The following is a 12,253-nucleotide window of genomic DNA, read 5'->3' on the forward strand; positions in this document are numbered from 1 at the left end:
TTTAGGTATATATAATTAGCCAATCTTGGTTAAAGATGAAAATAATATATTTGTCCAATATTACAATTCAACATTGGCTCAAAATGAAATCGCATCTACTTTGCAATATTGGATTAACATGGGAAATATTGAATATATATTGTTAGCCAATATTGTTCCAATAAAGTGTGCTACTAGGGTAACGTTTCAATGAATATATTATTACTTTTACTCGTTTTCGCATCTGGAATTACAGAAAATACAGTTTCAGTGTTTGAGTAAAGAAGGACTCTAACTTAAAAGAGATCGTAAATTTGAGAAACAAAAATTTTCTATCGTCTGTTGGACATAAACCGATTTATATCCACATATCATCAAAGGCTAATTTTATCCAATCAATTTTTTTAGGAAGATCGATTTTATATAAAGATTTTCATTCACAATTCATTTACGTCTAATTCTTAATCTGAGATTAACTTGCAATACTTTAAGAACCATAAAGTCTCGATCACACACAAATAATATAGTTTTGTCATCGAAAACAGCAATATAATGCAAAAAGTTATGGTAATTATTTAGCTTAGAGAAGTCACCTCGGATAACCTTGATCTTGACATATATTGTCAAGGTGATTCAAAAATTCACTCTTAACGAGGTTAGGTTAAGTCTTAACGAGGGTTAAATGTAAATTAAGATTAAATAGTGACTTTCGCTTTCTTCGCGAAAAAAAGATATATAGCCCTAATTTTACAATTATTTAACAATATATGTATTACCTTATTCGTTTAGATTGGTTTGCTTACTTTTCTTATACTTTTCTTACACACATGCATACACACACACACACACACACACACACACACACACACACACAGGGGACATTGCAAAGAGTTCAATCACTATGGATATATGCTGTAAGTTGTAAAGCGAGGTCTATCTAGCCTACCGGCGGGGTGGTTGCGGGAGGGAGGACCAAAGGCTCCTCTTGCATCCCCCCGCGCGCGCGTGTGTACACATATATTTGTGATATTTTTTAATTGTATTAAATTGTATTAAATTCTACATTTTAAATTGTTTACCTTTTTTTTATTTACCTTTAACTTACCTTTTATTGCATTTTTCTTCGATTTGCGAGTTCGACCGCCATTTTTAAATTTCATATTCGTGTTCAGGAGGTAAAAATACGATACGTGGGAATTGGGTATTCTTACCCATTATTTCATATAAGTGGGTTTTCTGAAGATTTACCATAAAAGTTATGAGAGCGAATAACAGTTATTAACGAAAAACGCACTATAACATAAAATAAATTCGTAGAATACTGCATGGATTTATAACTGTAAGGCGAGGTATATCCCATATCATGGACATGGATTGGGTTCGATTAAATCTTCTGAAAGTGGAGTCTCCCGCAGAGAAACGGATCATACTGTCCACGCATGTACTTTTCAAAATTAAGCGAAATTCATTTAATCTTGACCTTCGTTAAGAGTGAATTTTGTTTCATCTTAGAAGGTACATGTGTAGATACAGTATGTTCCGCCTCCTTGCGGGGGACTCCACTTTCAGAAGATATAATCTAACCCAATCCATGTCCGTGGTATGAGATATACCTCGCTTTGCATAGTAAAGTAGTTAGTACTAGGCGGGTTCTAACTTAGGTCCTCTCAGGGGAGGTGAGGTGCGAGGGGATCTCAGCGGAGCGGGGTATGACGTCACGCGGGGATTGCGGGGTGGGGGATGCACGTGTTGGATGTTTTATGACATGCATAAACAAAAAAAAGGGCGATATTCTTTTGAAGATGATTTTGGGCCTAACCAAAAAAATCATTTTTTATCATCTTATTTTATTTTATTTTATCATCTTATTTTATTTTATTTTATCATCTTATTTTATTTTTTATTTTACTTTTTAAGGAAAAATTTTAACAGTGCCAATGTTCGACTGCTTTGTCTCCCCCCGCTCCCCCCGTTTACATATCAGCGCCGATCTTCGGCTGCTTTGTACTCTCGAGTACACTCTTTGTACACCCCCTAATATAAAAAATTCTAGGTTTTTTTTCGTTCGACGTATGAACAATAGAGATTAAGCGGACAAGCTTTCAGAGATTATCGGGGGGACAAAAAATTTTTTTTTTGCAAATGGGATATTGTAAAAAAACCTTTTATACCCTTATATATATTTTTAATAACTTTATTTCATAAACTTATATTTTTGAGATATTTCGGTCCAGCCTTTTCAAGCAATCTGTGTATCGACGTAATATAATAGCGCATTTCCTACGATAGGTACATTTGCAAAAAAATTTTTGTCCCCGACAATCTCTGAAAGTTTGTTAGTCGAATATAAGGATTGAAGCGCATCAGATCATAGTACGTGATTTGAAAGCGCATCGACACGTCGGTAACAAAAGTGTTCTCTCAAAAAGTAGTGTTCTGTTAGAAAGTGTGATATATTGTGTGATAATATATAAAATGGAAAACGAAGACGAAGATCACGTGTTGTCGTTCGACAGTGACTGTATTAGTGACTGCAGTGAGGATAGTGACTCTGCACTAGTCAGAGCAAAAATAGTATCTATCGCAGAAATTAATGCATTAAGCGGACAAAAAAAATATTGCACGATATTCTTTTATTACTCGACTGGCGGCGCTTTAGCAGTATGTGCGTCCTGCATGATTGCGTTGCAAGGTGTAGACGCCCAAATGATGTATGCCGTACGAAAACATGTAATTCAGACATTGGATGCAACGGATGGACGATACTGCTCCAATTGCAGAGATCCATTATATCTAACATTTCCGTGCAATATGTGTCCACAATGTACGTCGTGAAAAAAAAACATTAAAAAAAGTGTCCACAATGCACGTTGTGAAAAAAAAACATTAAAAAAGTGAATAAGACTAAAGTGTGCGAGCAACGGAATAAAAAATTAATGAACATGTCGGTGGTGGAATATTTAAGAAATCGCGAACTTGGCGGAAGAAATTCTCCAATCACGACTTCCCATCTAAAATCATATATAAAAATTAGAAAGAGGGATATACGGATTAGAAAGAGGAACAAATTAGAGGCAGCCATTTGCCGAGATTGCTGTTTGCCAGGTGGAAATCGAGAAGCGTGTTCCGAAAGGATGCGAGGAATCCATCAGCATAACTATCTTGAATATATGATCAGTTATGATTCTGATTCGGATTCTGATATGGATGCTGATCAATAATTGGAGGTAGGTCGCATGTGTAGGTATTTATTTTCAAAATTATTCAAATAATTAATAAATTTTTTTTATGTGCAGAAAGAGTCACCACTCTTCCACCGGCCGCCCCACCATCGCCTCTCATCGACACCACCACCACCACTACCACCACTACCACCATATCGTCGTCGCCATCGCCCTTCTATTATATTATATTATTCAATTATATATTAATCATTTATATTTTGTATTCTTTTTTATACTTTTATAATTGTATTATATATATTATATAATTGTATACATTGTATATTTTAACTTCTTTTAAATTTTGTTCGTACATTATCTTTCACACATTTATATTTTAAATTCTTTTAAATTTTTCTTACAGTATCTTTTTTTTACACACTTTATATAATATACATTTATATTTTAAATTCTTTAAAATTTCTTTTGCACACTATGTATATAATACACATTTATATTTTGTATATTTTAAATTCTTTTGCACACTATGTATATAATACACATTTTATTTTCTTTATTAAAAATTAATTAATTAATATAAAAAAAAATCTGATTTATTTTCCAAATTCCTCTCTCTCTCTCTCTTTTCATTGCTCCATTTATTACTAAATTATAAGAACTACTAAATACTATTAAACTATTAAAACTATTAAAAAATTATATTAAATTATCAAAAATAATTTCATTGCGTGATATCTCTTCTCTCACGTGCGCCGTATCACTCCTTCTGTCTCTTTCTTTCCTAGTGTTTACTCTCTCATGATAATTCTCTCGCAAGGAGCTATGCATGAAAGCTGGGACGGGAGAGCACGCCAAAACGCAAAGAAAGTACATCATAATATAGATTTATAACTATTTATTCTGCTTATATATTTAGTATACAAATATAATTTTTGTCTTACATATTAAGAATTAAAAGCTAAAGCTGCCAGCTCGCAATCGACGAGTTGATGCTTGTTGAAAACATCACTCGCGCGTATTACATATGATACTTCTTTCGGATCCGTTACAGTGGACGCAATATTGCAGAACTGCGTAAATTTAACATCAACTGTTTGGATAATTTTATCTAATCGATCAAAAGTTACATCTATGCATTGATCGAGATCGAACATACGATGTAACGTCGATTCGACCATCATCATGCGTACATCCGAAGATTCGAGACTTATGAGTTTGACGTCGTTAATCGTACGAACTCTCACTGTTAGCGGTCCAACGCTTATGAAATTGTAGTCATCTTTAGAGTCGTTCCGAAGTAAATTTTGAATATTGCGACGTTGCTCGTAGAGTCCTTTCCATGTTTCGAGAGATAATATCAGTTCCTTTCCTCGATGATCTCCTATTGCAATCTCCACGTAACTCGGTGGACCCACGTTGATACCAATTTCGAGGAATTTGAATTCCGTAGCTGTCAATGCGTATCGTCTACCTAGTATACGAGTCGCACGACGCTCCAACGAAATGCTATAGAAAAATTAAATAATAGTAATAAAATTATAAAAATAGAAAAAAGTTAAATGAAACTTACTCGTCACATTTATTCTCAAACGATGAAGTTTTATTACGACTCGGCACGTAATTATTATTCACGCGTCTTCCGACGTCGCTGCCGCTACTGCTTCTTTCGACGTAGTACATTTCTTTGAAGGTTATGAAAAGTGAAACACGAGCGGTTACTGATGCGAGACTGATCGTACAGGAATTAACCGGGTATACGTGACGCTCATCTTCCAAAAGTATAATGTGGTGGGGGGATCAATGCTTCTAACGCTTTGAATTTTAGGAGAAGGATGAAATAACGCTCAGATAAAATATTCTTAGAAACGCAAGGAAAGGTCTAGGGAGGGGGGAAATAAGAGATAAAACACATATTAATGTTTACATATTTGTTTTATTTTCTTGCAATTCTTTCTGGCGTTGCGACCACCAGTTAAATATTTTAAATACATTTTGTAATGCGCAATTCTTAACATGTTTTCCACATCGCATACTATTGATAATATCTAATTTATTTAAAGCATCAATATCTTCGTAATCTGCATCCAAGGTTTCAATAATATAATCATTCCTCGTATCGTCTAGTATATCGGTCAACCATTTTCGCTTTTCAAGTCCTTTAACGTATATGACAGATGATTCTTCTTCTTCTTCTTCGTGCATCGTACCAACGATAGCTGTTGTAATTACACGCTGAGCCAAACCATACGGAACGTTTCCGTCTTCCCATTGTAATCCATGATGATTTCTAATCAGCCATGAGACTTGACATCGCTCAGATTTTGTAAGCACGCTCCACGGTACGGGACTTGCGAAAAAGTAATGCGATAGAACGTATCCCTTTCTCAAGACTGCCGCTTCCTTCACGACAAAATTTTTCCCAACGATAAATCCTTGCAGATCCACAAACGTTGGTACGGACATGATGAGATCTCTCTCTCTTCGATACGCCAGTCGAGAGGAATGACAAAACTCTAAAACCATCTCGCAAGACTTCGATTTATATCATGCTCTTCTTCCCCCTCTCTCTTGTGTCGCCTAGGTGAGTTTGCGTACAACGTTGGTCAACGGATTGTACTGGATCATGCGATCGTGTATGATGAGACAGTACGCAGTGGTATTCGGCGGCACGTTCTCCTTACACTCGAATTCCAATCTCACATCCACGGTCGCGCTCTTGACCGATTCGTTTTGTCGAGAACAATCGATAATCATAAACGGACCATGTTGTAGAAACTTCAGGACGGTGAGACTCGGCTCGAGATACTCGTATCCGTAATAATTCTGGCAGAAGCGTGCGTATGTTTCATACAGAATGGCATATCTACTTTTTTCGAAATCCAGATTCATATCGTCGTACGGATAATATTCCGAATTCAGATAGAGTTTCACGTTGATCAAATTGCAGTCGTCGAATGCACCCACATCCTTAGACATGTCATTCTTCCGACCTGTCTGCAGAGCGAAGATAACGTATCGTGGTTTCTCCAGCTGAGTCGCAGTCTTAATGGCCCACGAATGCTTGGTTGTAAACTGCAATAGCGGATACTCGTACAGATCCCACGAGCGAAAAGCCATGCTGAGATATCGTCCGCTTTCCAGAGCACGCAGCATCGACAACTTTTTGATTTCGCTCAACAGCACGTGAGGCATTCGCCATTGTATCTTGAATATGTCGATCACAGGCTCCTGCACCGAACTTCCAAGCAGACAATTGTTGTCGTTGCGCGATCGTATCAAGATCAATTCGTGACGAGCGTTAATCACCACGCGTCTGTAATCCTCGCAAAATCCCAGCAACATGTAGAGTGGTACGCAAAAATTGAAATGTCCATGCGCGTAGGTAGACGTCTCCCAGCCGGCATTTTTCAAAATCACATGTCTATCGGTTGATGCTGTTGCATAGTTTTTGAGCATAGTAGTTATTCCTACGTTTCTATTGCGATCAATCTCAACACCGTCGAGTTCGTATCGAATCTCATCGAACATGAATGCGACGCAATTTTTTCCCAGTAACACTTCACTTTCTCCTCCAGCTTGTGGTTTGTTTTTTGTTAGTTTTCCCTCGATGTATAGGAAACTCTCATGCGGCAGCGTATACAGATCCTGTTGTTGTATGGGTATTCTTATCTCGTCATTGTGTCCGAACGTTGTATTGGCGAACGGGTTGTACGTGTGAGTCTCGATCTTGACGATACGATCGTCAAAGATAGGTTCTTCACCGATGTTGAGGATGTCGGTCATCGTTCAGCTGTTTCGCACCGCGAATCCCAAAGATTGCAAAAACGCAACGTTCGATGTGTTGAGTTTCTTTTTCTCGGATGATTGGATATTAGCGAACGTCGATGTTGTTGTTGTTGTTGGTGTCACTGATTTCATAAAGATTGTGTTATCTCTCACGTCTTTCGATCCGTTCAACACGAGCATCTCATACGTCGCATACGTACGTTATCGCTGCAACCGTCGTACGTGCAATCTTACGGTGATCTCTTCTCCTCGAAAATCGAGCAATCGTCCGTTTTGATCGACAACGCGTAACGTTAAATCCGTAATGCTCCGCGCGATGATCGGCAGGTAAATGATCTGCGCTGGCGTTTCCGATATCTTATATCCCGGCGGTACCCTCGGTGAAAATTCATGTATCGTATGAACGAGTTTGCCGTTGTTGTACGCGCCCGCGGTCACGTTACATTCTACGCGGATAATATTAACGTTGATAATGTTAATCGGCATGTTCGATTCGTACCATTTTCCCGACTCGAGAATACGATTCGAGAATCCTAGCAGCGATCCAATGTTGCCGGGTTTGCTAAAATTTAATCTGTATGCGCATTTGATCTCGCTCCTCATCGTATTGTAATTAGTGCGGAACACTATCGGATATTCGTCATCTTCATTGACACCGTCGTCATCTTCATTGACACCGTCGTCAATGTGTTTCGTATTGTAAATAGTGCGGAACACTATCGGATATTCGCCATCTTCATTGACACCGTCGTCAATGTGTTTCGTATCGCGATGTTGTCGTGAAATTGCACGTTTCAAAAATTCATGTATATCTCGCAACTCGTACGATCCCTCGGGAATCGTAATTTCCGCGTCGTCTTTGCCAAAGTAAAATTTATTATTCGAGGAATTCACATTCGGTATTGTGTGATAAGTTTCAAAATCCGTTAGACCGAGTTCGTATGCATCGTCGCCCAAATCTACGGCGGGAAAGAAGTTTGCCGTGAGAACGCTACTCTTCCCACTCAACGTGAATGTCATAGACATGTCGGCAAAACTGTTTAACGAATACTGAGTTAAATAGCGCAATATCAGTCTTTAAATTCGCACGCATCGACCGTTCGAAGAAACTGTAAGCACAATTGTCCACAGATGCTCTGATCGTAAGTTTGAACAGGTGTGTAATTGTACTGTACCCACACAGCACATGATATCGTACGAATATTCTATACTCATTCTGTGAATGTACGTACTGTACGTAATATACTCAGAACATTTTTATAATATCTTGTGTAGTATATTATTTTTCGTATATTATCAGGATATTATCAGAACATTTTGTGTAGTATATTATTTTTCGTATATTCTCGTATATTCTCAGAATTTACTTTTAATATCTTTTATAGTATATTATTTTTCGTATATTCTCATAATATACTATTGAATTACGTGCATTTTTACTTTTGAGCGGATATGTATGCCATTTTGGATACGTAATTTCCGCTATTGCCGTCATTTGTCTTTTCCTTCTAGTTGCCACAGGACAATAACCGACACGTGCAGATGTGTTTCGTCTAAAATAAATTTTTCTTTCTCCCGCGCGTTCCGTTGTATATACGGACTATTAAGAACTTACACTCATTTCAACCTCTTAAAGAAGATAATCTGGCAGCCTAATCAGCACTCAGTAAAACTGCTGATTTTTGCTAAAAAGGAAGAAGAAGAAGTCTTTTCCTTCTTCTTCACTGACGACGTACGTGTAACGTGTAACGTGTAATTCTTTGCTACGTCTGTGATACGATTGTGATTATAATCGCAGGTAATACTTCTTATTCTCAAATAAATTAAATATAAAAGGTATTTTATAAAAGCTAAATTTTATTTATTATATTTTTTATTAATACTTAATAATTACGATATTAACCTCAAAAATGCAAATTAACCTCACAATATAGTTCATTTTCTCATAAGTTTATTAAATAAGGTTAAAAATACTTATTATTCTTATCTGTGTTGCAGTATTGCCATGTAAAAAGCATAATATAAATTTATTTTTGCAAACAATCTACATAGGAAAGACACACATACACAACTGGAATATTGCGTATAGCAAGGTGTGTATAAATAATTTGTAATAAAAACTAACATTTTGATATTTCTTTTACATTTTGTCTTGTTTTTTTATTTCTTATGTACACAGCTCATCAATATAATTCATTCCGTTTATATCATACTGAAGCAACAGGGAATGCTACGTATCTTATATGATTTTTTATTATCATATACATATATTTATATCTTTCATAATTATATCTTTACGTTCATAGTTATATCTTTACATGTGATTTAAAATATACATAGGATGTCCCAAAAGATATACAGTTAAGTTTAAAGATTTGTTAATGTTTTTGTGAGTCAAAAATGTCAATATAAACTTATCTTTGATTAGCAGAACTATTATATGGAGTTATTACAATACGATGAATCATGGAATTCCTAGCATTAATAAAACTGTTTTGAATGTCAGTAACATTGATAATCAAATATAAGTTTATTGACATTTTTTACTTAAAAACATGATTAACGAGCTCTTAAATTTATGACTTTTGGAACACTTTGTATGTATACAGAATGTTCTGTACAGACATAAAATTATTTATGACAATTATAAACTTTAAAAATTTAATTTTTTAATTACATTACATGTAAAGTTTATAATCACATCTTTGCATTGATTTAAATAACAAATATATATAAAAATATATATTAATGTTTTCAAATCAGTTAAAAATATAAATGTAAATATTTAAGTTTATATTATGTGTAATTTTAGACCTCAATGTTAATAATATATAATTTTGTATGTATATGGCACATTCTATATTTATATGCTGCTAATTTATCAAAAATATGTATTTTTATGTGAAATTATTATTATATGTTACAGCATTCGCACAAAAAGAACATTATTATCAACTTCATGATCTAATAGTTTCTGTGAAGTAAGAAAATTGTATACATATATATATATATATACATATATAGATGGGATATATGCAATATATGTATATTTAAAACGAGGAAATATAAAAACAAGGTGATATAAACTGCGGACTCAACAAATCACAACAAAAAGTAAGTTTTAATGATATTTTTAGTGTAAGCAAACTAGCTGTTATTGCAATTATTTGTAAAAACGATTTAAAATTACTATAAGTCTTATTTAAATTCACTTTACGACACTAAATTATTTTATATTTTACAAAATGTTTACGTATCAAATATATATATAATTATGTATATAATTTAACTGAAAAGTACTAATTATATAATACTAATGTTAGAAGCAAAATAAATTTGAAACTAAAATTTCAAAAATTCAATTTTTATTTTTAATAAGATTTTCAAAAATAATGAGAATAGTTTTCTGAAAATTTTAAACTGTACATAATTTTTGGCTACAATATTAAAAGTTATAAAGTAGGTAAATGAATTGATTATTTCTTATTTTTATTGTACTATTTATTATTTTATTTATGTATTATTTTATTATGTGTATGTGTATTTATATTTAAGTATGAAATATATTTATATAAGTATAAATAAATAATAAAATAAATTTAATGAAATAAATAATAAAACAAATGATAAATAAATAAATAAAACATAAAATATATATTTTTAAAAAATTAAAAATTATATTTCATTTAAATTGTAATCTTTAAAATAATCGGAGATATTTCAGGTAAACAAAATATCTCATTTAAAAGGATACACTGGAATATCTGCTCAAAAAAACATTTTAGAGAAAAAGGTTTTAGACAAAAGTTGTTTGGGGGACATATAAGATGGTGCCATTGATTTGATCTTAGATAATTATTTTGAAGGAGACAAAAAAATTTTCAATTTCTTAAATGGAATCTCTAATTTTTATAGCATATTCTTGCAGCTTATTTTGAAAATTCCCCAAAACATTTTTATTAAGTTATTTTTTATTAATTAAGTATTTTTGTTAAAGTTTACAATATTTTGACAAAATATAAAATATCTTGGGGAAACTTTCAGTTTTCGATAGTCTTATATCTTAATACTTTTATACACAGAATAATCAAATCAATATATTCATGTAAAAAAAACAGTTGCTTTTTAAACAAGTAATTTGCAGCTGCGTACTTTTTCTTAAAAGCAACTGTGTGTTTTCTTTACACCAATTGATTAGTCTCTCATTATTCCATGCATAAAAGTATTAAGATTAGATTATTTAAATATTTAAGAATATTTTGCAAAATATTTTACATTTTATGTTAAAAAATTGTAGACTTCAAGCTTTATATAACTCAAAAAATACTTTAGTATTTTGGAAAGTTCTTAAGGTAAGCTACAAAAATATTCAGTAAAAAATATAATAGTAAAACCCATTTAAGAAATTGACCTTTATGTAACCTTCAAAGAATTATCCAAAAGAATCAAATTTTGCTCACTATTTTATATCTCTCTTGAAGCCATACAATTTTTTTGTTTGAAATATTTTTCTCTAAATACTTTCCCTTCAGATATTCCAATGTATTCTTTTAAATAGGACACCCTGTATAATTACAATTTTACCAATAATATTATATTTTGATAATTTTAACAGCAATATTTTATTTTATAATATCAATTTTATTAATATATATGTATATATATATATATATATATATATATATATGTGTGTGTGTGTGTGTGTGTGTGTGTGTGTGTGTATATATAATATCGACGTAATAATTAAATATTAAATTATATATTATAGTTAATATATTTATCAGCTTCAATATGTTACAGAAAAGAAAAAAAATGGATAAAAAGCGTTCAAGAAAAGACGCTGCATGTGTGTCAAAACGACATTTAAAAAGATTAGCCGTACAAGAATCCAAAATTGTTTACGATGCTTTATTAAATACGACTACAGTGTCATATAGTAACATTACTTATAAATACACAGAACATTTGGAAAACGTTTCTAAAGTAAATTCAGAAGTAAAAAACATTCAAGCTGCTGAAAATGCTGTAATCGAAAATTATAATGTTCACGAGTGGAACGAAAGTAGTAACAATGTATTGAACATGCAACAGTCCTCTGTTAGCGATTCTTATGAATCGCAAACTGATTTAGCATCTGAAGATGCAGATGTAACAGGTGACAATTTGAAAAATGATCTTGCTATCTGGGCTGTGCAACATCAAATTTCACATACGGCTTTAAAAGCATTACTTCAAAGATTAAAAAAACATTCATGTTTTTCATCATTATCTCTAGATGCACGTTCACTTTTGAAACTCCGAGAAAA

The sequence above is a fragment of the Camponotus floridanus genome, unplaced genomic scaffold (assembly GCF_003227725.1).
Source record: "Camponotus floridanus strain SB8 unplaced genomic scaffold, Cflo_v7.5 scaffold327, whole genome shotgun sequence".
NCBI lineage: Eukaryota > Metazoa > Arthropoda > Insecta > Hymenoptera > Formicidae > Camponotus > Camponotus floridanus.